Source organism: Macaca fascicularis, chromosome 16 (assembly GCF_037993035.2).
Source record: "Macaca fascicularis isolate 582-1 chromosome 16, T2T-MFA8v1.1".
Classification (NCBI taxonomy): domain Eukaryota; kingdom Metazoa; phylum Chordata; class Mammalia; order Primates; family Cercopithecidae; genus Macaca; species Macaca fascicularis.
The window spans coordinates 75,521,756-75,547,254 of NC_088390.1; the positions used below are offsets into that span (position 1 = coordinate 75,521,756).

A 25,499-nucleotide genomic window follows, 5' to 3' on the forward strand; every position below is an offset into this window, starting at 1 on the left:
TATTTTTAGTAGAGACGGGTTTTCACCGTGTTAGCCAGGATGGTCTTGATCTCCTAACCTCGTGATCCGCCCGCCTCGGCCTCCCAAAGTGCTGGGATTACAGGCGTGAGCCACCGCGCCTGGCCAATTATCCCTTTTCTATCAGCAACAATCTCTTTTCTTCTGCAATGCAGAGGACATACCAGGGACTAGATTTCACAGAACCCTCTTTTCAGTATCAGATTTTGCTAATGAGAAGGACATGGGCAAGATTTGGAGAGAAGAAATAAAGCAAGGTCATTATTCTCGGTTCAAGTGAGCCAAGCATATTTGCAGGTTCAAGGTTTGCAACAGCTTCTCAGATTTCTTGACAAGTACTGTTTTGCTACTGCAGATTAAGATAACTGGTGAGAGATTTCCCAGAAAATCCCTGACATTTGCGGCAGTATACCGACAAACTTCTTGAAAAACACCCATTTCTGTGCATCAGGGTAAGGTCCTCAGTGGCTATTTCCCGACTTTCTGGCTGTAACTCAACCTTCTCTCCTCTAACTCTTGTATATTTGTGAATCCCTAGTCCCTGTATTAAACCACTTTGCTCCCACAATATTTTCAGCAACTCACTTTTCCTGACCAGACCTAGACTGATAAAATACCCTAAATATTTCTATTTCTTCAGTTGCATCACCCTCAAATCCATTCTTCATAAAGCTGCCAAAGTGATCTATCAAAGTTCTGGTTACCTAATTTGCCTCCTTAAAAATCATTCAGTGATTCCCCACACTATACAGGATAGCCTAATCTCCTTACCTTGGCAAGCAAAATCTTCCATGATCTGATTTGATCCCTACATCTTAAAGTTTACCTCTCTCTTTTCTTGTACTTTAAGGTCAGAAATGTCAGTTCCTTGTGTTCCCTAGACATACACACTGTCTCTTGCTCTACTAGGTGGCTTATGCCATATTCTATGTATGGAAGGACCTTCACATACTTTATATGACCAAGACCCTTCTCTTTCATAAGACTCACCTTAAGAGTCACCTCCTTTTGACCTTCCCCACTATACTACACTGGGTTGGATGATCCTTCTTTATTTCTTCTAATTATCTGTGTCCATCTCTACTACTTCTTTTATCAGTTATCTATTTTAGTGTCTATTTCCCTAGACTCTGCACTTCCTGAGGCTAAAGACTATCATTAATCTCTGTATCCTAATTCTAGGAGAGGGGTTGATTAATGATGAATAAATTAACAAAGTAATTAATTTGTCAGCAGTAACAGTCTGGTCCAGAATGATCAAAGAGTTGCTGGCTTCAGGTATGTTAGGCCACTTCCTATAGGATGTTCCCTGTATCTCTAGGTACAGACAGGGGGAACATCAAGGTAGATGACACTGTATGCAGGTTTAGACAGGCTAGAACTGTCACATTTACCTGGAAGTATACTCAATTCACATTAACGTCATAAGGGCAAATTAGACCTAAGACCACTGAATAGGATGGCTAACATCAACCACTTAGGAGACCCAAATAACCTCTCTTCACACCATACAACCACACCATCTCCATTGTTCACTGGATGAATATGGATCAAACTCATGATTCTGGGTATTTATTGAACCATGCCCTAAAAGATGAGCTTTTGGCCTGACAAAGGAGGAAATAATATAATTTAGTCCTAATTTAATTTGTTATGTGCAACAACACTAAATTTTCTGTTGTCAATGTAATTACTATCAGAATTAATAGCAAAGAAAGTGATAAACTATAGCTACAGAATAACTATAAAAGTCTTCATGCAGGAGATAGGACTTGAAAGACTACTAAAAATTATAGAATTTGAGAAATTTCCTCAACTCCGGGGAATAGAGAACTTTCACCTTGATCTTTTCATGTTAGGTTATAGTATTCTCCTTCTCCTGTTGTCTCCTTCCTCATTTCCCACTGCTCCCAGATACTTTCACCAATCACCTACATATCTGTTTCAAAATAAGGTGAATTGATATTGGTCTAACTGATTTAGTATATTTGGGATATTCCTAATAGCTAATATTTATTGAATACCTAGCAATGAGCCATGTAAAAGCTTTACATGTGATAGCTCATTGACTTTATGACAAATTGTGTATTATTGTTATGCTCATTTTTAAGATGAAGAAACTGATGCAAAGGAGGTTAATACTTTAGCTGAAATTAATAAGGGGCAAAGCCAGGATTCAAACCAGTTGGTTTAAATCTACAGACTACATCATAATCACTATGATCTACTGTCTCCTGAAAAAATACTTTTAAAAAGATACCTTTACATAAATAGAATGCCACTTAAGAATATTGCCCAAAAATCTTGAATAAAATATGCAAACACCTAGGGAAGTATGCACTAAATTATAGCAGAATCTTTTACTGATGGTTCTCCCTGCATTATTTCTTATTTGTATACTTTCAGTCAATCAAACCAGTTTGAATGTACAACTAACATTTATGCAATCCCTATTATGTAACAGGCATATATGCTAAATTGTCTTATTATTTATATTATTAAAGATGAAAGAGAGGCATTATATTTTATTTATTTATTTATTTATTTATTATTTTTGAGACAGGGTCTGGGTCTGTCGCCCAGGCTGGAGCGCAAGTGGTACCATATTGGCTCAAACTCCACCTCTTAGGCTCAAGCCATCCTCCCACGGTCAGCCTCCCCAGTAGCTGGGACTACAGGCACGCACCACCATACCTGGCTAATTTTTGTATTTTTTGTAAAGACAGAGTTTCGTCATGTTGCTCAGACTTGTCTCAAACTCCTGAGTTCAAGTGATCCGCCCACCTGGGTCTACCAAAGTACTGGGATTATAGGTGTGAGCCACTGCACCTGGCCATATATTCTTAGAAATGAATGAAAAAGAAGCTTAGATGGCTCATATAGTTTAACTGAAAGTCACAAAGCTATTAAATTGTGAAGAGACCTTTTGACTTCAAATTTCAGTCCCTATACTCCCTAAAGGAAGATAGCCTAAGTTTGAAACACATGTATAATATATACTTATATACTGCATATGTATACATATACATAACAGAGATGTGTGTGTTAGAAGACAAAGCAGAGAGGGAGTATAAGTGGTGGGAGATGATAAGATGGAAGACAGAAGATGAGAGGCAAGAAAATGATAGGTCTCTTAAATTTTACTGTTGATAGTATCAACAGTTTTTACTTTGAAAATGGTGAATGAGAGGAATTTAAGATGATGGCAGAGAATAATAAAAAGAAAAGAACACATCATCTGTATCAACATTTGACCTGCAGCTTCATTTATTAAGCTTTTACCAATAAGTGTACATGGTCACATAATTTCTTAGTTACCTTATGGCTTCTTTTCCATGGAACTCTGGAGAAACCGGTTCAAAAGAGTCATCAGAGGAATGCTCAGAATTTATTTCATTCTCAAAGATTTCATGATGAGTATTTTGATGTTTGGACCAAAAGGAAGACTTAAGGAAAAATAATGGAGAATCCCCATGGCCATCTTTATCTAATAAATAAAGATACAATTACATATTGCATCAATTAAACCACACTAATAAAAAGGAACATCTGTCCTTTACTTGCTATCAATTTTGAACTTAATTTATTACCTTGGGCATTTACATTTATAATGTTCAAAATAAACCATTACAGGTGCATTAAAGTTAAGACAGAGCTGTGGCTTTCAATAAGTTATCAGCGGTGATTGAGAAAAGTAAAAGCGCTCATGAGAGGGAATACAGTTCTAGCTGTAGGGAATCATATCAAACATCAAGAACATCATTTTTTGGATTTCCAGACATTTGGATGCTAAAAAAAGAGATGTGTAAGCTGATCCTGCCATAGCATATGCAGACATATTATTTTGATAATATAGAAAAAATATTGAAAATAGTGAGTATATAATTCATCGTAAATTAAAAGAGACCTTTTTTCCGAGTCCTAAGAATACAACAAAAGCACAAAAATGAACATCTTAAGAATGTAAAGGTAGACATATGGCTGGAGAACTTTTGTCAAATAGGAAAAAGACATAGAAAGGAAGAAAATTAAAATTAAAGGATCATATGTAAGAGGCATGGGAAATATTTTTAATTCATTAGAAAAATTAAACACAGATTAAATTGTTTCTGCCATAAGTCTTCTTATGTTTTATTTTATATAAATTTTTTCAACCAGATACATAGATAATTCTTTGACTTTTTATGACCTGGAATTATACAGGGATCTGTATCAAGAGATAGTTCATATCATTCCCCAGTAGAAGGGGCTCTACGTATAATCAAGTAAAAATGGCTTGACAGTTAAATGGACTTTTATCTATTAGAGTAGAAACTACAGCTGCAGATCTAAAGAAGGAAAGAGAATAATATGAGATGGTGTTTTAATGATATATCCACAAAATAGGAATTTATTGGTGGTAAGAGGAGGAAATTTAAAAGATTTTTCAGAAACTATAGGATAATTAAAAGAATACAGAATTTTCAAAGGTAATATTTTACTGCAAGCTGTTACTGAAAGTTAATATAATGTAGGGGGATGAAGCTGAGCAAAAGAAGAGCTAAAGAAGAGACAGAACATATAAACTTCTTGATATATGAAAGCAAAAGATGCTGATGACATGTAGAAAAATGTATGGGAAAGAATGGACAAGTTATAGATAGAAATTCTTTGACAAGAGAAATGAAAATAGTATTGTGGTTTTAGAGATATTATGTGGGAGAGAAGAAATGTTCAAAAACGAAAATATGGGCCGGGCGCGGTGGCTCAAGCCTGTAATCCCAGCACTTTGGGAGGCGGAGATGGGTGGATCACGAGGTCAGGAGATCGAGACCATCCTGGCTAACACGGTGAAACCCCGTCTCTACTAAGAAATACAAAAAACTAGCCGGGCGCAGTGGCGGCGCCTGTAGTCCCAGCTACTCGGGAGGCTGAGGCAGGAGAATGGCGGGAACCCGGGAGGCGGAGCTTGCAGTGAGCTGAGATCTGGCCACTGCACTCCAGCCTGGGCGACAGAGCGAGACTCCGTCTCAAAAAAACAAACAAACAAACAAACAAAAAAAAAACGAAAATATGTAAACACATCTAGAGTTGAACTAGCCAAAAAGAGAAATTATACTATGAAAAAACAAAGCAAAAATTTTAGAAGGGGAAACAAATTAAAATTCAAAAATGAATTCATTTTATTCATAGAAACTATAGTATTTTTAAAAACATATCAAAAATCAAACTAATGTTTTATATTCTTGTTTTGCTACTACTGTAGTTGTTGCCTGTCCTCGTTAGTGCCTCACCTCTAGTAGCCAAAGCCAGAAACCAGTGAGCCATCCTCACCTCTTTTCCCTCTCTCTCACTTCCCCCAACTTCTATATAATTAACCACCAAATCAGATTGTTTCTATTACCTAAGAATTTCGTGAATCTGTTCTCCCCTCTACATTACAATGACATCTTAATTTGATACTCTCAAACAGATTAGTATCCACCTGCTTTCAGCCCATTCTTCATGCAGCTGCCAGAGAGAGCTTCCTAAAATGCAAATCTCACCAGTGAAAGAGCCTACATACACTACTACTTCAGTCTCTCTCCATTTTTTGCATCAGTTGTTCTAACGTTTTTGGATTTTGTATACAAACAATATTTCAAGACACAAATACATTGTGTTAAGGATAGTTTAAAAGCCTATCTGTTATGCTATAACCATCACTGCAAAAATGAAATATTTTCACTACAAAATACAGATAGAGAAAAGCTATGATCTCACAATAGAGAAGACAACTTCAAATTAAAGAATTAAGATATATAAATAAATTTCACATTCTTTCTCTTATCTGACAAGGTGAAAATTTTGTCAGAGATCATCACCAATACTTGAGTTGCCCAAGTGGACACAATCCAAAATTCTGTACATGCCATATCAAGTGAAAATTATGACCAGGTACCTATAGAGGGGCTTATTGGAGATAAGCCTCAGAATCTCAGGGATCTTTACATGCTATAGTGTAATGTGCACAAGCATGTGCATCTGGAAAAATCTCCCAGTAATTCTTGTACACTGGTTAATAATTTTTACATCACAGACTCCTACTATGCACGAACTCTGCCAAACAATTTTTAATTTCCCTTATGATATACTATTTCACATTGCTGAGCATACTTGCTGTTGACTCTATGGCTGGATAACTGCTGTCAAATAGGAAAGGATATAGAAAGGAAGAAAATTAAAATGCATTGCTGAGCATACATGCTGTTGACAATATGACTGTAGACAAAATGTGTTTTCAAGATTCTTTCAGATGATTTGTTTTTAAGACTCTTCTCCACAAGATAAACTTACTTATCCTCTAAATGCAATTTGAGGTGTTTCCTCCATGCCTTTTCTAATTTGACAACCCTAGAACTTACCCTCTCATGGAACCCTGTGGTATCCTCTCTTATTACACTTCTTACACTACATTTAACTACTAATTTACATAAGTATTTCCAATGCTAACTGCAAAAGCCTTGAAGACTCAGACTGTTAACCCATCGTAGGCTTCAATAAGCATTACATTTTAAATGGATAAGTAGATTAAATCTGATGTCTAATTGGTATAGATATCATTAGCAATTCTTGGCTTGTTTTGGTTCAGTAAAAGAATTATAAATGTAAAAACATTTACATATAACCTCATCTAAAAATAAAGATTTGAAAGATGCTTATAAAAATTTAGATTGACCAGGCACAGTGGCTCACGCCTGTAATCCCAGCACTTTGGGAGGCCAAGGCAGCTAAATGGCTTGAGGCCAGGAGTTTGAGACCAGCCTGGATAACATGAGCATTAGGTCAGAGTTTCAAAGTTCTAGTCCAAATTCTGCTAAATGTATTCTTGGCCAGTCATATAACTTCTCTAGATCACTGTTTCGGCACCTCTAAGATGCGTGTTCTGGATTAAATAATGAACTGAAAGTTGATTATTAAAAGCATAGATTATACAAACAGGAATTGAAAGGAAAAAGTCAAATTCAGTTTTCCCAGGTTTAAAGATTACTTGTGCTTCTGGGCAGTGAGGCTGGGGGAATATTGGAAAAGAAAAACAAGATGACTATGAATAAGTGAAGGACTTAAAGAAACATGAAAATGTTGCCTATTAAAATGCTAATTAAATTCTAGAGATGAGGAATTTGTGTTACCATATTAATGATCAAAAAGCTCTCAGTTGCATGTAAAACTTGTAATTCTAATCACAACAGAAGATCATGAAGGGGAAATGGTAAAAGCACAAATGTAATATTGCTAGAATTATAAGTCTGGAGTTTCTATCTTTATATCTAACTGTTATAACTGAGCTTCATAGTAGATGGGATTTGAGCATACAATGTCTGTGAACAAAGAACATTATTGTTTTTATTAAAGCTTAAAAACCCATCATCGTGTTGTAGAAACTTACCTTAAATTTAGGACCTCCAGACATTAGGTAGATACAAATGATACAGAAAATGTGATTCTAGAATAATACTTTTCTTTTAAACAAAACATCCTATGTAAAATTTGTCCCCTGACATGCTCAGAGGTATCATTTAAATGAAAAAAAAAATGAAGTTGGTATAGCAGACATCAACAAGGTGTGTAATGGGACTTCCCAGCACTTGTTCCCTAGCAGAAACATTAACTTGAAACAACTATCCACTCAAAAATACCTTCACAAGTGCTAAGAAAACCAGGTGACCGAGTACAGCACCTGAGTGTAGTAACTCAGAAATAAGAAAAGGTACATTGAAGAGGGCAGAAAAGACAGTTTTGCAAAACCTGTGCCACCCCTTCCCAACCTGTCAGGCAGCACAACGTGAAAACAGATACCTGCCACTTGAGGAAATGAGAGATTGTTTCGTGTCTGTGTAAAAGCATTTTAGTTTGATGTAGACTCTGTCTCACACCATATACAAATTGATCCCAACTTGTAAAGCTTCAGCTTATAATTTTTCAACTTTACAATGGGTTTATTGGGATGAAATCCCATTGTAAGTTGAGGAATATCTGTACAAAAATCAATTCAAAATGAAGTAAAGACTTAAAAGTAAAACCCTAAACTGTAAAACTACTAGAAGGAAATGGGGATGGGGGTGGGGGAGGAGGCGGAGCTTCATGACATTAGTCTGGGCAATGATTTTTTTTGGATAGGACCCCAGAAATGAATAACAAAACAAAAGTAGACACATGAGATTACATCAAACTAAAAAGCTTTTGCATAGCCAGGAAAGCAATCAACAGAGTAAATAGAAAATATTTGCAAATGATACATCTGATAAGAGGTTAATATACAAAATATGCAGCAAACTCAACAGTAAGAAAAAAATAACCCAATTTGAAAATGAGCAAAGGACCTGAATAAACATTTCTGAAAAGAAGACTTACAAATGGCCAACAAGAATATGAAAAAGTACTCAACATCACTAATCATCAAGGAAATGCAAATTAAAACCACAATGTGATAGCACCTCTCATCTGTTAGAAAGGATGCTATGGAAAAGATGAAAGGTAGAAAGTGTTGGCAAGGATGTGGAGAAAAGGGAAGCCTTGCCACTGTTGGTGAAAATGTAAATTAGTACAACCGTTATGAAAAACATGATAGAGGTTCCCAAAAAGGTAAAAATAGAACTACCATATGATTGAGCAATTACACTTCTGGTACACATCCTAAGGAAATGAAAGCATTACATTGAAGAGATATCTGCACTCCCATATTCATTGCAGCATTATTCACAATAGTCAAGATATGAAAAAACAAACTGAGTGTCCATCAAAGGATAAATGGAGAAATAAATTGTGGTATATATATATACACACACACAATAGAATACTATTTAGCTTGTAAAAGGAAGGAAATTTTGTCATTTGTGACAACATGCATGAATCTGGAGATACATCATGTTAAGTAAAATAAGCCAGATACAGAAATATAAATACCACATAACCTCACTTATATGTAGAATCTAAAATGTGGAACGAACTGAAATAGAGAATAGAATCTTGGCTACCAGCGCCTGGCAGGGGGTGGGGAGAGGGCAGGGGTTGGAGAGGTTGGAAAGATGTTTGTTAGTCAAAGGATATAAAATTTTAGTTAGGTAGGAGGAATAAATTCAAGAGACCCATTGTACAACATGGTGACTATACTTAATAACAATGTATTTTGAAAACTGCTAAGAGAGTAGATTTTAAGTGTTCTCACCACAAAAAATAAGTATATGAGGTAATGGATATGTTAATTAGATATGGCTAAGTTCACAATGTATATTATTTCAAAACATCATGTGTACATGGTAAATATATCAAGTTTTTGGCAATTAAATTAATTATTTTTAAAAAGGTTTTGTGGTCAGTAAAGTATAGAGACAGTGAATTACTAATTAAATTTTATAAGAATGTATTAGGAAAAACATTATGTTTACTACAGAAAACCAAAAATTTAGTAAAGGGGAAATATGGAATATGGCACAGAATTGTAAAACAGAAAAAATTTTAACCTTGGCAATAATACAGCTTATTTCTTCCTCTACCTACTACAAAGAATTCCAATTTTGTCTGCTAGGTTCCCGGGTTTTGGGGGATAAAGAAAATTAATTTGATTTATATTACAAAGGGTAACGAATGATGGACAAAGGCTAAAACAAGAGATTCCAAAAGGAAGAAAGCAATGAGAAAATAGAGCAGAGCCTAAACCAATTAGTTAAAGGACACTTTTAAGAATTTAGATGCCAGGCACAGTGGCTCACATTTGTAATCCCAGCACTTTAGGTGGCCAAGGTGGGAGGATCGCTTGAGGCCAGGAGTTTGAGACCAGCCTGGGCAATACAGCAAGACCCAACCTCTACGAAAAAATTAAAAAAAAATAATTAGTCTGGTGTGGTGGCAATGTCTGTGGTCCCAGCTACGGAGGAGGCTGAGGTGGAAGGATAGTTTGAACCTGGGAGGTTAAGGCTGCACTGAGCTATGATGGCACCACTCCACTTCAGCCTGGGTAACAGGGAGACCCTGTCTTCAAAAAAAAAAAAGAATTTAGAGAACAGGGTGTTTTTAATGCTCTTGCCATATGTATAAGTGACAGAATGAGTGCATACAGAAGTAGACAAGCTTTAGGATTTGAAGTTCCATTTTGCCTGTTTGAAAAATAACAATAAAGTAATTTTTAAAATTATCAAATATGAGAGTGCTTTCACTGTGACCTGTATCAAGTTAGGGCAACATGTTAAGATAGTTTTATATGGGTTATGTATGCTACATGCTGCTCTTTAGTCAAAAGAAGAAACTTTATCTAATTAGAGAATTCATTTCTTCACAGGAATAATTTTTCAAAGTAATTTTGAAGCCAATTTGCTACATACATAAGAAATTACTCACATGAAAATGATACATCATGAAATTGAAAAAGAAAATTGTATTATTTGCCAGGAAGAAACATAGGGACTAAACTGTAAATGATAGTATAATAAAGATTAACCTAACAAAACAAGTCTAGAAGAAAGCCATAAATATTTTTCAAATAAAATACCTGATTTAGAAACCAGATGAATATACTAAAATAAGTAGCGTTTGAAATGACAGTAATAGATTCTGACATGTAAGAAATTATGTGTGAGGAAAACATGGATTTTTTATAGAGCTAAATAAGTACAGTCATGTGTCCTGAATGATGGGGATACCTTCTGAGAAATGTGTGATTTTGTCATTGTGCAAACACCATAGAGTGTACTCTATAAACCTAAATGATATAGTCTACTACACACCTAGGCTATATGGTGGTAGTCCACGGCTCCTAGACTACAAACCTGTACAGCATGTTACTGTACTGTATACTGTAGGAAATTGTAACACAATGGTATCTCTATCTTATCACATCTAAACATAGAAAAGGTACAGTAAAAATATGGGATTATGATCTTATGTGACCACTGTGGTACCTGTAACTCCATCACTGACCAAAACATCATTATGCAGCACATGACTGTACGTTAGTTTTTAGGATTATATGTGTACACACTATCTACAAATTTTATAGTCATTTAAAAGCCATCTGTAGAGCTTATGCTATTACTTTATTATTATTATTATTATTATTGTTTCAATATTTTGGGGGAACAGGTGATGTTTGGTTACATGGATAAGTTATTTAGTGGTTATTTCTGAGATTTCGGTGTACACATCACCCGAGCAGTGTACACTGCATCCAATGTGTAGTCTTTTATCCTTCAACCCCTCATCCTTCCCTCCAAGTCCCCAAAGTTCATTATATTATTCACATGCTTTTGCATCCTCATAGCTTAGCTCCCACTTATAAGCAAGAGCATATGATGTTTGGTTTTCCATTCCTGAGTTAACTTCACTTAGAATAATGGTCTCTGACTCCATCCAGGTTGCTGCAAATGCCATTATTTCATTCCTTCTATGGCTGAGTAGTATTTTATTTATATATATATAAAATAAATATTTAATAAATACATATATACACACACTCATATAATGATACATATATATGCCACATTTTCTTTACCCACTCATTGATTGATGGGCATTTGGGCTCGTCCCATATTTTTGCAATACCACCTTACTCCTGCAAAATGGCCATAATTTAAAAAATAAAAAAAGAATAGATGTTGGCACAGATGTCATGAGAAGGGAACACATTTACATGGCTCGTGGGAACGTAAACTTGTACAACCACTATGGAGATTCCTTAAAGAGCTAAAAGTGGAACTACCCTTTGATCCAGCAGTCCCACTACTAGTTATCTACCCAGAGGAAAAGAAATCACTACATGAAAAAGACACTTGCATATGAATGTTTATTGCAGCACAATTTGCAATTGCAAAAATAGGGAACCAGCCTTAAATAATGCCATTATTTTATTCCTCTTTAATGGCTGAGTAGTATCCTATGGTATATATATATCATATATATATACACATCATATATATCAAATATATGTATGATCTATATATATACACACACCGCATTTTCTTTATCCACTTGTTGGTTGAGAGCATCTAATGTTCATCAGAGATATTGGTCTGTAGTTTTCTTTTTTTGTTATGTCCTTTCCTGGTTTTGGTATTAGGGTGATCCTGGCTTCACAGAATGATTTAGGGAGGATTCCCTCTTTCTCTATCTTTTGAAATAGTGTCAATAGGATAGGTACCAAGTCTTCTTTGAGTGTCTGACAGAATTCAGCTATGAATTCATCTTTTTGAGGGGGGAATATTTTAATTACCACTTCAATCTCACTGCTTGTTATTGATCTGTTCAGAGTTTCTATTTCTTCCTGGTTTAATCTAGAAGGGTTGTATATTTCCAGGAATTTATCCATCTCCTCTAGGTTTCATAGTTTTTGCACATAAAGGTGTCCATAGTGGCCTTGAATGATCTTTTGTACTTCTGTGTTATCAGTTGTAATATCTCTCATTTCATTCCAAATTGAGCATATTTGGATCTTCTCTCTTGGTGAATCTTGCTAGTGGTCTATCGATTTTGTTAAACTTTTCAAATAACCAGCTTTTTGTTTCATTTATTTTTTGTATTTTTTGTTTCAATTTCATTTAGTTCTGCCCTGATCTTGGTGATTTCTTTTCTTCTGCTGGGTTTGGGTTTGGTTTGTTTTTGTTTCTCTGGTTCCTTGAGGTGTGACCTTAGATTGTCTATTTGTGCTCTTTCAGACTTTTTGATGTAGGTATATTATGCTATGAACTTTCTTATTAGCACTGCTTTCGCTGTATCGCAGGGGTTTTGATAGGTTGTGTCACTATTATCATTAGGTTGAAATAATTTTTAAATTTCTGTTTTTATTTCATTGTTGACCCAACAATCATTCAGGAGCAGGTTATTTAATTTCCATGTATTTGCATGGTTCTGAGGATTCCTTTTGGAGTTGATTTTCAATTTTGTTCCATTGTGGTCTGAGACAGTACTTGATATAGTGTTGATTTATTGAGACTTGTTTTGTTGCTTATCATATGGTTTACCTTGGAGAAGGTTCCATGTGCTGATGAACAGAATGTATATTCTGCAGTTGTTGGGTAGAATATTCTGTAAATATTTGTTAAGTTCGTTTGTTCTAGGGTATACCTTAAGACCATTGTTTCTTTGTTAACTTTCTATCTTGATGACCTGTTTAGTGCTATTGGTGGAGTACTGAAGTCCCCCACTATCATCATGTTGCCATTTATCTCATTTCTTAGGTCTAGTAATAATTGTTTTTATAAATTTGGGAGCTCCAGTATTAGGTGCACATAGATTTAGGATTGTGATATTTTCCTGTTGGACTAGTCCTTTTATTATTATATAATGTCCCTCTTTGTCTTTTTTTTTTTTTTTTTTTTTGAGACGGAGTCTCACTCTGTCGCCGGGGCTGGAGTACAGTGGCCGGATCTCAGCTCACTGCAAGCTCCGCCTCCCGGGTTCACGCCATTCTCCTGCCTCAGCCTCCCGAGTAGCTGGGACTACAGGCGCCCGCCACCTCGCCCGGCTAGTTTTTTGTATTTTTTTAGTAGAGACGGGGTTTCACTGTGTTAGCCAGGATGGTCTCAATCTCCTGGCCTCGTAATCCGCCCGTCTCGGCCTCCCAAAGTGCTGGGATTACAGGCTTGAGCCACCGCGCCCGGCCCCTCTTTGTCTTTTTTAACAGTTGTTGCTTTAAAGTCTGTTTTGTCTGATATAAGAATAGCTACTCCTGTGTCCATTTGTATGGAATATCTATTCCCACCACTTTACCTTAAGTTTATGTGAGTCCTTATGTGTTGGGTGAGTCTCCTGAAGAGAGACCAGTGGGGTAAAAGAAAAACCATCAGGTGGGGGCAGGGTTAGGCATGTCTGAGCTCAGACTTTCCTTGGGTGGGGTTTGCTTTGACCACTGTGGGGGACAGGTTTGCCGGGGGTGGTTCTCAGACCAATGGAATTATGTTCCCAGGGAAATTATGGCTACTTCTTCTGTATCATACAGATAGCCAGGAAAGTGGGGGAAAGCCAGGAGTGACAGGCCTCACCCAGATCCCACACAGTCAGCAAGGCCAGTCTCACTCCCGCTGTGCCCCCACAACAGCACTGAGTTTATATTCAGGCAGCCAGTGAGCTAGGCTGAGATCTTGCCCCAGGCTATAAGCCTCCCCGCTGAGAAAGCAAGCAGGGCTCTCAGGCCTGGCTGGGCCCTCCCCACCTGCCCACATCTTTGGCTGTGGCTTCTGTGCTAGTGTTGACACTTTCTGTTCAACCCCCTAACCAACTCCCACCCTGGCCCCTTCCGATTCTGCTCAAGATAATTCATGCTCAGTCAAAGTTACTACAAAGTTCGGCTAGGAGTTTCCTTCACTCTGTGGTCCCTCCCCTATTTTATTACTTTTAATAACACTATAGAAAGCACTCTTATTGGGCTGATGTTTCCACAAAAGGGAGAGACTTGCTTTAAAGTCTGTTTTGTCTGATATAAGAATAGCTACTCCTGTGTCCATTTGCATGGAATATCTATTCCCACCCGTTTACAGACCACAGTGGAACAAAATCAAATCCACTAACTTCATATTGTGTTTCCTTCTTCATAGTTTTGAGATTCAGAAGAACAAGTATACTTGAGCCAAATATTAGCAAGAACCAATTAATGAACTATTTTACATAAGTGAGTTCAACTGAAGCACTCAAAAGCATCATTATTCCATAGCTGATTTAAGTGTTTCCCTCCCTCTCTCCAACCAAAACACACACCGACACATATATCCTACCTTTACGAAAGACAAAAACCAAAATAAACACAGTTCTTTTTAATTAAAATTATGTTTAAAAATAATTCAGTTCATACCATTACACAGTAAAATGGAAATGAGGAAATTCTATTGTTTTGAAAATTTTTCTTCTCTACTATCAGAAATGCTTCTTAAATTACAAATAAACAGGTATTAATATATGTTTTAAGAAAGAGAATTGCTTTAAATTTAACTTTAACCACACTATTAACTTACCAGGTAAAACTCGCTCAAAATACAATGTTAATATCAAATAGAAAAGAGCATCAAATGCCAAAATGAAGAAAGTGGCTATCATTATGTACGAATCCCCAGAGGGATAACACCACTTAAGTAATTATCCAGGTGTGTAATCTGAGATTTAAAAGAAAAAATAAAATGTTAGATGAACTTATAAAACTATATAAAACAATGTATTTTTTTAAAAAGGTGGTACCTAGACATATGTAATTAATATTTTAATACCTTTTCAAATATGCATAGTAAAGGTGCTACTAGTATTGCTGCTTTTTAAAAATAGAAGTATTCTCACAAAACTGTAAAATGCTATATATGAAAGTAAAACAAAAAAGAGAAGTGTAACTGTATCATTAATCATGGGTATTTTGACAAAGAAAATATGGAGAAGTGGACAAGAAACCAAATATAACATACTTTGGAAGGAAAACTTGAAGTGGGCAACATAATTGGAGCCCATTTAAAGAAACATAAAAATTCTAAGTATAAGATATTACAGAAACATTCAATTATTAAATAAATATTGAAGACTTGAAGAAAAAACTAGAAAGATAATAATGATAATAGTTAACACTTAGATAGTATGTATCTGACACTGTACTAGTGCTATATGTATATAATAGCACAATTAATCTTAAAAATTTACCCCCATGAGGTGGGTTCTACTGACATCCTCATTCTGCAGAAGACAGGCTAAAGGGATTAAGTGACTTGCCCAATGTCACCAGCTGGTAGGCAACAGAGATGAGACCCTCATCCATGCCATCTGGCTTCACTCGTTATTCATAACCTCACATTTTACTGCCTCTTTAAATGGTGATGCAAACCAGAAATTTCTCAGTGGTCAGATAATGGGCAATTATTTTTCTTCTTTAAATTTGCTAGGATTTTACAAATGATCTGCCTGCTTTGTTTATCCATTTGATAAAATTTTGTTGTTGTTCTTATTTAGTTTCTCAACAGCAGAATTTCTTAAAACGCAGAGTGGCTGAGTATTAAATTTCATGAGGCACCAAATTCTTGAATAAGAACATATTTTGAAAATCTAATAATAAAATCTTGAAATAATTATGTTCTTACCTGGGCCATTCCAGCAATGAAGGCAAAAGGGCTAAGAAGACTTAATACCCATCCCAAAGACAAAGGAAGTTGTCTATATAACACAGTGAATCCCAGACATCCCCAAAATACAGTGAAGAGAAATCCAGCCAAACCAGCGAGCATAGGTTTCCTTATTAACACACTCATGAGGAAAGCCAATGCTATCTGAAGGAAGAAAGAGTTCCAATTGGTATACTTTTTCTTGAAGAGTCATGAATTCATCAATTTCTCACATTGTCAAAAATTTTCTCAAAACATATAGAAAATAGGATAGAAAATATAGTGACTACACTAATATCCCAAAGAAACATTATTTGCTCATATATTTGTAATCTGAAACAAGTTAAGAGGTAATATGTTTTACCAACTCACCAAAGAAAGGCCGTATAAGCTAAAGAGTGTGAATATCACCATGAAGCCAGTATGAAATATAATTGGGATTGATGTTATGATCAGAGCCATAAAAATGGACATAACAAAGATGAAGCAAACATAGGTCAATCCCCAGGAGAGCCTATGGTAGAAACAAGGTGTTAGTTCAACATGTCACACACATAAATGTTTGGAGAGGTAATATGCAAAATGGTTAAGAGCACAAGCTCTAAAATCAGGGCTAAATTTATTCTAAACGGGTAGCCATGCACATTTTCTGACTATTGGCAAGTTACTTATCTTCTCTCACTCTCATCTGTAAAATGGAGTTTTTCATGGTATTCATATGGTTGTTCTGAGAAATAAATGAGATAATGCTTTTGAAGATGTTAGTTTAGCATGTGGCATAGAAAGTAGCCATTATTATAATTATCTTTATAGCTGTAGAACAAATTTTATATTTAATATAATTAAATATACTTTTATTCTTTCAGTTAAATGACTACATAAAATGTCAGTGGAAAAACAGTGACAGTCTCCCCTTTAAAAATACTAAAGCTTTCTAAGGTATACAATTCTTCTGAATGTTTAACAGAAATCTTTCCAATTTAAGTAAAGCTCATTTCATTTTTTATCCTTGTATGTCTGTGGACATTAGACAATGTATTATTTTTAAGAATCAGAATACCATAGTGCTACTACAAAATGTGAAACCAAAATAAAGTGAAAGGTATCATGATGCCGGGCACGGTGGCTCACGCCTATAATCCCAGCACTTTGGGAGGCTGAGGCAGGTGGATCGCCTGAGTCAGGAGTTTGAGATCAGCCTGGCCAACATAGTAAAACCCCATCTCTACTAAAAATACAAAAAATTAGCTGGGTGTGGTGGTGGGCGCCTGTAATACCAACTACTTTGGAGGCTGAAGCAGGAAGATCGCCACCCCGGAGGTGGAGGTTGCAGTGAGAAGAGACCATGCCATTGCACTCCAACCTGGGCAACAAGAGTGAAACTCCATCTCAAAAACAAAAAACAAGGTATCATGATGATTATAGTTGTACAACTGTGATTGAATGTCAAAGTAGCCAAAACATTGTTGCTTTTGAAAATCTCTGGAAGTAGATGGAAAGGTACATTTTAAACAACCACCATATGATCCAGCAAATATACCACTGAGTATTTTTCCCAGAAAAATTAAAACTTATGTTCATACAAAAACTGTATGAACATGAATGTTCATAACAGCTTTGTTCATAAGCGCCAAAAACTAGAAACAACCTGTATCTCCTCCAAAGGCTGAAGAATTAAACAAACTGAAATACATCCATACCATGGATTTTATTACTCAATAATAAAACAAACAAACAAACAAACAAAAAACCAAGCTATTGATAAATGAGAATTTGGCATACTTGAGCCTTATTTGGGCAAAGTAGTATCATCTACTGAGCTAAGTAGTAAATTTGTGCCTGATCAGATAGAAAGTAGAAGAAGGGATAATATAGAAGAAGTGTGAGGGCTTTACAAGAAATATAGCAGTTTTACCTCAATACCTGGGATACTTGCATTTGGCAATGGGTTCTTATAAAAATTTAAAGAACAAAATTTGCAAAGCTATATTTTTTTAAGAAAATTATATCATTTTATTATTTAAAAATCTATTTTCCTTGTCTTTGAAAAGAGGACAAAGAGCTTGTCCAAGACACCCTCTCCAATAACAGATGCAACATATCAACTAATAAAAAAAATTATATCCAACACAAAATCTGGTATCTTGTACCCTTGTACAGTTTTATATCAGGGAAGAATCATTCAGAAATTTAGATCCAATGTTTGAGGTGATGGATATCCCAATTATTCTGATTTGATCATTATACACTGTATATATGTATCAAGATGCCACACATACCCCACAGTATATACAATTATGATGCATCAATTCAAAATAGCAAAAAAATGACCAAAAAATCTGAATCCAAACTTAATACTTATCTACTGTAAAGCTAATAATATGGTAGGGATTTCTGTAGTCCAGTTTCACAAAAGGCTTTTTCTATCTCCTTTTCCCCCTTGTCATTAAATTCATTTTATTAATATTTTTGAGTTTTGTAGCACAGTCTCTGAAAGAGTGCTGTTTTCTTAGGCTTGATTCCTGGCTTTATTGCTTATAAGTTACAGGTTTTAGGGAAAAATCTTAACTTTTCTCTACTTTAGTTCTCTTACCTGTAAAATGTGGATAACAGTTCTATCATCCCTAGAACATGGTAAAGTACTTAAACAATATTATTATTTCTATAATTATTAGACTATAATACCTCATTATTATTAAATATTTACTTTATTACTATAATTGTATACTATCTCAAAGTCTAGGGGGAAAAGGACATGGATGAATGAATGCATAGATTCATCTATGGATGAATGCATAGATACATACATAAATGCATAGGCTAGATAGATGGAGAGAGATGCCTTTCACCAGGCACTAACAAGCACCGAACATTCTGCTGTGTGATTTAAACATATTGCTTCATTTAATCCTGAGACTGTTTGATCAATTCCACCCAAATAACATTTTTACAGACTGTGACCTGGCCCCAGTGACACTGTGGTAAATTCATTTATTGTCCAAAATTTTTTGAACCTTTTTCTGCTCCTCACTGTTACGAAAAGCAGCATAATTTCCCATGTCACTAAATGTGAGACTGTCACTTTGACTTGCTTTGATCTCATGGTGGGCAGAACATACTTCTTTCCCTCTTGACTTTAGTTTTGTCCATGTGACTTACTTTAATGAGATTTTATTATATATTATGTGAGCAGGAGCTTGAAATGTGCTTGCACAGAGACTTGCCCCCTTGTGTTTCTGTGGTTGAATGAGAAGACCATGACCAGCTAGCCTACTGGCCCAAGAAGGAAGTGAGTCACAGGAATAACACGTGGATCTAATCTGTACCTTGAATCCAAGTCTGGCCAAGCCCAGACTAGATCTGCCATACTGCAGACAAATGAGAAAGAATAAATAATTGTTGCTTGAGGTTGCGGGGTTTGGGGTGGTTTTTATGCAGCATTTTTCTGGCAATATGTAATGATCATACATTTTTCTTCAACTCAGGGAAACATAAACACAATCCTTACTTATTTTCTACTGCAAGCATCTTAAACTCTAATGCAAGTAAGGTGATTAAATTGAATACATGCAAGAAAACTTGTGAGTACATTCAATTTTTTAAGAACCTAGTTTCTTTAATGATTAATGTATGATATACAATAAAGTAGCAACTTAACTTACCAGAATGCTGACTCTCGGAGACCCATTACTGTCATCAGTTTCTTAAACTCTCCTCTTTCCCTTGCAACATTTAATGATGCAAAATATATAAAAGAAGAGAAAGAAACTAAGCAAGTAAAAAGAAACCATTCATTCATAATTTCTCCCTTAGAAATGAAAGGTAGCATCTTCATATTTATTCCAATAACTGATGTCAACTCCTCCATTACAGAATGATTTGTTGTGACCTAAATTGGGACATTAACAAATTTATTATGTTAACTATAGACAAAATGTATTAGAAAACCACATACTTTTTATTTTCAATTTCAGTATTTACATATTCTCATCATTTTAAAGTATGGTGAACTATTAATATCAGAACAATCTTAATAACTTCTGGTACCAACTGACATGAATTATAAGAATCATTTGAGAAATTACTGAAGGTCTATCATGCATAATATGCTGTGCTAGGTGATGGGGAAATAGCAGCAATTCAGACAGAAACACTCTTCATTCTCATAGAGCTTTACATTTTGTAGCACAGCAGCAGAAGAAAGGAGAGGTATTAAATAAATCGTTGTATGATAAATTGTTTAGTTACAATTGAGCAACTATGTTAAACGAAAAGTAAAGGAAAATCAAGAAAGGCTTCCCGGCCGGGCGCGGTGGCTCAAGCCTGTAATCCCAGCACTTTGGGAGGCCGAGACGGGCGGATCACGAGGTCAGGAGATCGAGACCATCCTGGCTAACAAGGTGAAACCCCACCTCAACTAAAAAATACAAAAAATAACTAGCCGGGCGAGGTGGCGGGCGCCTGTAGTCCCAGCTACTCGGGAGGCTGAGGCAGGAGAATGGCGTAAACCCGGGAGGCGGAGCTTGCAGTGAGCTGAGATCCGGCCACTGCATCCCAGCCTGGGCGACAGAGCGAGACTCCCTCTCAAAAAAAAAAAAAAAAAGAAAGAAAGGCTTCCCTAAAAAAGTGACATTTTTACTGAGTGTTGAAGGTTGTGATCTTTCCTAAACAAAGACTGTGCGGAGAGGATTGAGGATGGAGAAGAAAACTCTGAGCAGAGTAAACAGTATATGAAAAGGAAAGAAGGTATATAGTGCATTGGAGCACATAAAAGAGGCTCCTGCCACAAAAAAAAAAATAAATAAATAGACTGTAGATAAGGCTAAAGAAATGAACCACTCCCATAGTTTAGGCAAGATATGATAATGATGTGGCCTTGTGCAGGTGGCAGAACTGAAGTACATAGATTTGAGCTTAGAAATAAGAGGCCAGGTAAAAGATTGGATATGATGAGTGAGACAGAGAAAATTTTCTCTGATAATTCCCCAGTCCCTTTTGGTCAACTAGGTGGTTTTAGCATTCACTGAGATAGGGAAAATTTTATAAGACTCAGTCATATTCACAGAAAAACATTCACATTCAGTTTTCAGCATACTAAGTTTGAATTGCTTGAGACATCAAAGTAGAGGTATCCAGCAGACAGTCAGATACATGGAGCTAGAGCAGAGGTCTAGCTCTTTTAGTCCCTAGCTCCTTTAGAAGTCAGCAAACTTCAGTTCCCAGACCAAATCTGACCCACCACATGTCTTGTATATAACATTTTATTGAACACAGGCACACTCATTTGTTTGTGTTATCTATAGCAGCTTTCATACTAACAGCAGAGGTGAATAGTCACAACACATTTGGCTCCCAGAGCCTAAAATATTTACTGTGCGGTCCTTTATAGAAAAATGTTGCTATTCTACAAGTTAGAGTTCTTGGAGTTATCAGCATATAAATTATAATTAGAAGTATGGGGATGAATGAGACCATCCAGAGAAAACATATAGGATAGAAAGAGATGCCTGGGATAGAACTTTGTGGAACTACAGATAGAAAGATGTAGGAGTGTAAGGGGAGATAAGTTGGTAAGAAGACTGAGAGGGAAAGGCTAGAAACAGAGAAGGAAAATCAGGTGAGTCCTATGTTATTTAGTTGAGAAATCAAGTAAGATGAGGAATGAAAAAGTTGTTAATTGACATGGGAGTTGTTATTTACCTTAGAAAAAGCTTTTTTGATGGTATGGTAGGGATAGATAATATTGACTTGAGTTGAGTCAAAGGAGGACAACCCTTTCAAGAAACTTATCCCTTAATAGAAGGAAGTTAAGGTAGTCGTGTGAAGAGGAAAGTGGATAAAGGAGGGTCTCAACCATAAGTGAAGAACTTAATTTTAAATCCTGAAGAGACGAATCTAGCAGAAAGGCAGAGATTGAAAAGAGGAGACAGAAACAAAAGTCCACAGTTGAACTTTGCTGATGAAGTTGGGAGGAATGGGATCCAGACTACGAACTGAGGAAAGACATTAGGGATGAAGACAGAGAAGGAAAAGAATGGGTGTAGAGGGTTGTAGGTCTGCAGTTTTATAGGGTTTATGTTAGTTAAGAGACATTCCCGTCTGACAGCTTTTATTTTCTCTGAGGATGAGAGGCAAAGTATTACCTCCTAAGAGTGTATGAGTAGGGTAGGGGATGAGGCAGATATTTAAAAAGAGAGAAAAATACAGATTTAAAATATAGCTTTGAAGTTAGGCACTTACTTCTATAATTGCAGCATTAATTGCAGCTTGAAAAGCTACAAACCCATTTAGCCAGTACTTTGCCAAGTAACAAAAAATTTCACCATGCATGGCCCAACAGTGTTCTTTAAGGAAGAAGAAAAACATGTCCATAGTTATATAATGGAGTCAATTGCTGGAATCAAAACTTTAACTTTGGCTCAAAAATAAAAATATCTAAATGTTAGCTCAAAGCCTATGATTATATGATATAGAGGATTTTTAAAGTACTCTACAAAATTGGAGAAAAAAGAATATATGATGCCAGGCGCAGTGGCTCATGCCTGTAATCCCACCACTTTGGGAGGCCAAGGCAGGTGGATCATTTGAGATCAGGAGTTCGAGACCAGCCTGACCAACATGGTGAAACCCCATCTCTACCAAAAATACAAAAAAATTAGCTGAGTGTGGTGGTGTGTGCCTGTACTCCCAGCTACTTCAGAGGCTTAGACAGGAGAATCACTTGAACTAGGGAGGCAGAGGTTCCAGTGAGCCAAGATTGCACCACTGCACTCCAGCCAGGGTGACAGAGGGAGACTCCGTCTCAAAAAAAAAAAAAAAAAGGGACATATGAATAGTTGCCAAAATAATGAGACTCATCCTAAGTTAAAGACTGATGATTAAGTTCAGGGGGAAATGTATATTAATTATTTACATGGTTGTATTAATATGGTTGTATTAATATTCCTAGCAGCCATTCCAAACAGGGGATTCTGTGAAGTACCAAAAAAAAATTATAATCAGTTTTCATACAGTTACCTGTGTTTTCAGTGTGTTCCTTTATAGCTGGGATTCTATATCCCCAATTAAACTTCAGCTGATATGAGAAAGTATCACGAAATATAACTCCCACTACTTCATGGTACTTTTTTGGAAGTACTATATCCATGGTCTCTTCGTCTGGTGTCCCAATGACTGTTCTTCCTACCATGTATGAAAAATATAAATAAATAATCATGTAAACTTATTACTGGAGGACACAAAAACAAAATACAATTGCTTATTTTATATAAAATTAGTGGTATTACATATTATTTCCGGATAGTTGCCTCTTAGTAAAAGGCTGAGTGAAACTCAATTGTTTTAATTTCAGTGTAAATACATGAAAAGACACAAAGGATATATTGTCTTTTAAAAATTTGTAGCATATTGTTTTTAGTGTGATCTCATTTTGGTAAAGAAAAACTGAATTTGTGTGCCTATGTAAGCATAGAAACATATTCTATATATGACCATGTGCATATTTGCCTTAAAAGATACACACAATTTGAATGAGAGGTAGGGGAGGAGAGGAAGCAGTGGTGAAGACGAAAGGAAAAGCTCTCATATTTTTGCTTCATACAAGTTTGTACTATTCAACTTTTTTTAAAAGTAGATATTACTTTAGTAACTAAAATAATTTAGGAATTAAAAGGAAAAATATTTAAGGTAAGCAATACAAATACTAAGAATTTCCTGTTTTCTTTTTTTCTGCCGAGATTATAAACTGGTATCTATCACATGAAAATAGTATACTAGAAGTAAATTGTATACAAAGAATCAGAGTACAAAAACCAAAAAGTATAGTCTACCTACAGATTCTCTGAGGTCAAGAACACTCTCTAGGAATTAAGTTTATAGTAATCAGTGCATAATGAATGAGTTTACCATCTGCAGGAGTAATCCACCCAATAAGTGTTTAATCTATTACTAACAGAAGCTTTGAAAAATCACTGAAGTCCAGTTAGTGTCTCCTTTTTTACATGTTTATGTATTATGTTCTCAAAATTTTATTAATTTTAAATTTCACTCAGGGTGAAGTCTACATTAAGATGAAAAAGCTGTTTATTTTATGCTGTAGCCATACCTTTCAAAACTCCTCATCCTTCCAAATATAGAGTCAGGTGGTAAAACTTTTATGAGGACAATGCTAACATCACTGATTTTTTTCTAGAGGTATAAAAAATACTGTCAAGGCCAAACCATGAATACTTATGCTAAAAAGCAAGAGTTAGATAAATGTAGAGTAAGACAGTGAGAGAGGAGCTGTGGTTGGAACAGGCCAGCATGGTAGCTGGAATGAAGTACTTTATATAAGAAAGAGGCAGAGTCCAATGGTCCATAAGGCTAAGACAGAAAGTGGCAATTAGCTTACACTGTGCATACAGTAAGAATAGTCCCTGAGGGTTCAGTAAATGCTTCATGAGTTCAGAACAAATGAGTTAAATGACAACACAAAGGAAGTGAGTAGAGACAGATCAGGGCAGAATCAACACTGTGGTGAGGCAGAACATGTAAACAATGCAAGTAAGGGAGGCCGACCGAAGTCAAAGCTCCAGAAACTGCAATGAAGAATTACAAAACAGGGTAAAGCAGCCAGGGATAACAATACCCATTCCAAAGCTTGCATAAAATAATTAAAATTCAGAATTTGGAGGTGTCCCTTGGCATGGCAATCCAGACACCAAAAAACTAAAGAAAAGTTTCAGAAAGACAAGAAAAAGCAGTGATTAGAGCTGAGATATTAACAGATTGGATAAAATATACAAAAGGATGAAATGGTCAATGTTCAGAACACTAGCAGAATGAGAGTTAACAACAAGAGAAATTTGATGGTAGGCTAAGATTACTGAAGAAAAGAACATTTTATCCTGATACCTTCTCTATGCAGGAGCAAAGGCCTCTATGGAGCAGGCCAGAGACCACAGCTGACAGCCCGTAGTTACTCCTAATGGCAGTAGAGATATAAAGGATGGTAGGCAAAGGTCTCACACAGTAAGTATGACTCTCAGATGTTCTTATTTCTTTATAAGATGCATACATCAAATTAATGCAGCAGCCTACATAACATAGAGACATCTATTTTCTGAGTCCAGATATCCAGAAAAAGTCTTATGGGGGAAAAAAAAAAAAAGCCTCACTACTCTATGATCAAGGGCCGTGAATTTGTTGACGTTCAGTAGCCAATACCTGATTTGATTTTAAATAGATTTTACATGCCCTGAGCTATACATTTTAACTATTTTTATACACCAAACAGTAATGCTTTTTTAATGCCACTGCTAAGCTTGAGTTTGAATTTCAAACATCTTTGATTTATAATTCCTATATACTGGGAACTATATTTATTTCAATCTCAATTGAAAATAATTAAAAATCCTTTAA

The 25,499-nt window shown here is 35.8% G+C and overlaps 1 non-coding gene across 1 annotated transcript in view; it reads right to left on the reverse strand.

Annotated features, from left to right (window-relative positions):
- Positions 1-25,499, reverse strand: part of LOC101926519 (ATP-binding cassette sub-family A member 10) — an 80,740-nt gene that overhangs the window by 51,189 nt on the left and 4,052 nt on the right. Inside the window, exons 4-10 of the transcript XR_010581961.2 lie at positions 23,115-23,279; positions 22,338-22,441; positions 19,760-19,986; positions 16,470-16,611; positions 16,077-16,262; positions 14,976-15,113; positions 3,337-3,505 (exon numbers count right to left, since the gene is read on the reverse strand). This is a non-coding gene — a transcript (ATP-binding cassette sub-family A member 10). The remainder of the gene's footprint in view (positions 1-3,336; positions 3,506-14,975; positions 15,114-16,076; positions 16,263-16,469; positions 16,612-19,759; positions 19,987-22,337; positions 22,442-23,114; positions 23,280-25,499) is intronic.